This window comes from Cervus canadensis, chromosome X (assembly GCF_019320065.1).
Source record: "Cervus canadensis isolate Bull #8, Minnesota chromosome X, ASM1932006v1, whole genome shotgun sequence".
NCBI classification, from domain to species: Eukaryota; Metazoa; Chordata; class Mammalia; order Artiodactyla; family Cervidae; genus Cervus; species Cervus canadensis.
Genome location: NC_057419.1, coordinates 44,210,670 through 44,215,108, shown reverse-complemented (window position 1 = coordinate 44,215,108; position 4,439 = coordinate 44,210,670).

Below are 4,439 nucleotides of genomic sequence, written 5' to 3'. Positions count from 1 at the left end.
TTGTAGCTGGCGATCAGAAGACCTCTTTGTCCAGTCTTTCTCCATAGCTGTGCCTGTTCAGACACTTAGAGGGCTCCCTTGCCTGGGGTCTGTCTCTGTTGTTTGGCACATCAGGCACATAGAGGGGCTCCCCTGGCTGGGGTCCTACTGTGTAGATTGGTGTATCAGGCACTTAAAAGGGCACCCTGAGTGGGGTCCTACTCAGTAGTTCAGTGCATCAGAGGTTTGATGGGTGAACCTCTCTATTGTTCAACTGCCGATGCTGGCGTGCAGGGAGAGAGAGGCTATGGTGATGACTCCACCCCCTATGCATGACTCAGTAGTATCACCTTGCTTCCATGGCTGCCCAGCTTTCCTCCACAGGTATTTCCCACCACAATCTCCTCCCTAACCTCCCCTTTATCCGTCTCTCCACAGTCAACAGCAGCCCTCATCCTTGGATTGCTCCACAATCCCTAAACTCCAGCTCCCAACTGCTGCACTTTCCAAGGGACCTGTGTCCCTGTCCAGGGTATGTATGGCTGTGGCAAGGACTGATTCTCATTCCATTTAGGTTGCCATAGATCAGTTACTTCACTCTCAACCTTAAATGTTTCTCCTCTGACTCAGGCAATTAACCCAATGTGGAGATCGAACCCCTGCTTCAGTTTACCCACCTGCCGAGGGCAGGTCCAGTCCTACTAACACTCCAGTTTTTCCCTCCAGTTCCTTCATCCTACCAAGTTTTGCGTGGTTCTATATATTCTTTTCAACTGATCAGGTCCTCCTGTCCACTCTCATTTGGTGTTCTGCATGCACTTCTGTGTCTGAAGGTGTATTCCTGATGTATCCATGGAGAGAGATGTACTCCACATCCACCTATGACTCCACCATCTTGCTCTCTCTCCTAAGATTTATTTTGAATGGCTCTCCACACATGCTGGAGGGTGTGTGCCTGTGTGTAGGTGAGTGGGAAAATATTTGCAGCCTGAAGTGACGAGGTAGGACCTCACAGAGGAGAGACTAACTGGAAACTCCAATGGGAAGACATATAAGTGATATTACCAGGGACCTATCTACTCTGGTTACCTTGGAGGTAGGGTAGAGACATAATTCCTGCTCCATAGCATACACCAATTTGTCATCCAGGATACTGGCTTTCTTTGGAATGGGGAATAAGAACTCATTAAATGTGTTTATGCACCAATTGTTAAGTCAGGATACTTTCCATTTGGTGGCTCTGTTGTAAGGCTTTAGAAGCTATGTTTGTTATTTATAAGTCATGCTGCACATATATTCTCTTTCTTTACACCAACTCCCATAATCTCAATTAACAAAAACATAGAAAAAAGAAGTCCAAGAAAAATATTATACATTGTTTGATCAGTAAAGACCATATTATACAATCAAAGGGATATTAAACAAAACAGTAGCAATGCTTAACAAGTTGGGAACTCATAAGGTGGCAGGCACATGCAAAGGTACAAAACAATTGGCATGTAGTTTATCAAATCCTAATAGCAATCCTGAAAAGTGGGTATTGTAGAAATACAGAAAAGTACAGTTCTCATTCCCCATTTCAGAGGGAAAATGTCAGCTAGCTGGTTCCTAGAGGAATTTGTTCCCTTTGTAAAGTTCAGCATGACTCAGCTCATTGGCCTATAAACTTGACTATACTGATTCGATGAATGTGGGGCTATCTTTCAGGGATAAATCATAAGCCAAAGAGAAATCACCATGAGACATACCAGATACTCAAACCCACATGCTCAGCATATGTATCTATCAGTCAGGGACTCAACAGGAGACAGATGGCATGCTGATACTACAGTAATTGGAGGAGGGTTTAATAAAGGAGTTACTTACAAAAGTGTGTGTAGGAATAGGGAAACCATACAGGATTGTACAGAACTGAAGGCTAGTAAAAATTGCTCTATTTACACTTCTAGGCCTGACAGGATGAGGGGAGGGAGTGGTCTCCAAGGGACAGCTTTAGAGAAGGAACCACCTGGACAGGAGTCACAATGTTGTCCTGAGGGACTCAGTCTACACAAACCAGTCTTAATAAGGATAGAACTGTAGGAATAAACAAATGTTCTGAAATCACTCTTCTCCAGTTTCCAGGTAGGGCTTCATTGGAGAAGCCCAATAAGAAGCCACAGGCAAGATTTTTCCTTAAGGCAATCTATGGAGGTCAACTGCCTAGAGTACAGAGTAAGGTAGAGAAGGGTGGAGAGTAAATATTCAGAGGCATTGAATATCTTCTCCTTAAACCAAACCTTGGTCAGAATTCACTTCAACTTATCATGAACAATAACCATACCAAGGGACCCTTGGAGTTTCTGTGGTCAACCCATTGCCCACTCTAGGCAGACTATGTGAAAGGTCAGATCATAATTAGAAATATGTTGGTAAGCATGGATTCGGTAAGGGAAAATAAGAGTAATTAATGATATCAATATAAGATTGCCTGATCCCAGTAAACCAGTGAAGTTGCTCAGTCATGCCCGATTCTTTGTGATCCCAAGGACTATAGCCTACCAGGCTCATCCATCCATGGAATTTTCCAAGCAAGAGTACTGGAGTGGGTTGACATTTACTTCTCCAGGGGATCTTCCTGACCTAGGGATCGAACCCAGGTCTCCCACGTTGCAGGCAGACACTTTACCATCTGAGCCACCAGGGAAGCTGCCTGATATATTCATATTAAAGAAGTGATGATTCATTCTTGGGACTAGAATAAAGCTGAAAAGCCCTCTGGTATTTATGCTGCATAAGAAACCATCCCAAAACTTAGTGACTTAAATCAATAAACAATCATTTTTTATAATTCTTTAGGCTAGCTGAGTGCTTCTTCTGAGCTGGCAACTTCTTTGGTGCTAGATGGGCTAGTACGGCTTCACTCACATATAAGGGGCTTCACAGTGGGATGGTTGAGATGGCCAGATAGCTAAAGCCTCTATACAGATAGGCTCTTCTCATGCAGGAGGTTAGCCCAGGCTTGCTCACATGATGGGGAAAGAGTTCCCAGCAGCAAGGGAAGGCAAGTCCCACTATGCTTGGGTACCTGTGCTTGGGTAATATATGCCAGTATCATATTGGCCAGAGAAAGTCACATTGACAAAAGCAGATTCAAGTTTGGAGGACCAGACTCTACCTCTTGATGGAAGGAACTTTTAATCTACCACACCCATGTTAGAAATGGTCTATCCTGTTGACCAAGAAACACTCAGAAATTGTTGGCTTGCATTCTGTCTCCCTTTACCAATATTTGGACAATTGTGTGTGATGTTCTGGTCTATTTCTGGGGCTCACTGTGAGTCCTATTTTGATTGCGTTTGCTACCAGATCTTACAAACATTCTTTTTAAGGCTACTGGGTAGTGGGTCATTGTATTAATATTAGAACTTAATTTTCAGATTATAATTTGATTTTTCTGGTTTCTAATTTTTAAGGGGGTCTTCTTCCATTTAGTCCCAAAGCATGGGCAATATGTATTATCATTCTTATTTTCAGATGATAGAATTGATTGCACAGACAGTGGAGGCTGAATTTGAACTCTGATCTAACAGAATCCATAGCCTATTCACTTTCCTTTACATTCAGTTATTTCTCCAAATTTTTATGAAAACATTTGTAAACCACAAAGTACTACTAAAATATAAAGGGACATGAGCACCATCTTTATTATTATTAGAATTTTCAGTGTTATTCAGAGTTTCAGGTTTCATAGGGAGGTAACAATTTTCTCAAAGACAATTTTCATTCTTTCCTTTTCTCTGGAGCCAGAAATTAGCACTTCATAAGACTTACATAAGAATCAGTCTTTATTAAAAGGTTGAGTTTAATGGTTTTCCATTCTATTAAATAGCCATTTATTCTTTTAAATTAGCTGTCATTTCAATAGGAAAGCCAATTGGTTGAGAAACTGGGCTACAAGGTGTACAAATTAAAACAGCTGTGGAGCATGGATGTCTCATGTTCCTATTATACTTTACATCAGGAGTATAGACAAGCATATAGGTTGATGAAAACTCAGTCACTGCCTTCAGGAAAATTACAGTCTAATTTACGGTCAACTAATATTATGACTTAACTGAATCAATATTCCCCTATATTCTTTTTTTTTTTTTAATTTTTTTATTAGTTGGAGGCTAATTACTTCACAACATTTCAGTGGGTTTTGTCATACATTGATATGAATCAGCCATAGATTTACACTTATTCCCCATCCCGATCCCTCCTCCCACCTCCCTCTCCACCCGATTCCTCTGGGTCTTCCCAGTGCACCAGGCCCAAGCACTTGTCTCATGCATCCCACCTGGGCTGGTGATCTGTTTCACCATAGATAGTATACATGCTGTTCTTTTGAAACATCCCACCCTCACCTTCTCCCACAGAGTTCAAAAGTCTGTTCTGTATTTCTGTGTCTCTTTTTCTGTTTTGCATATAGGGTTATC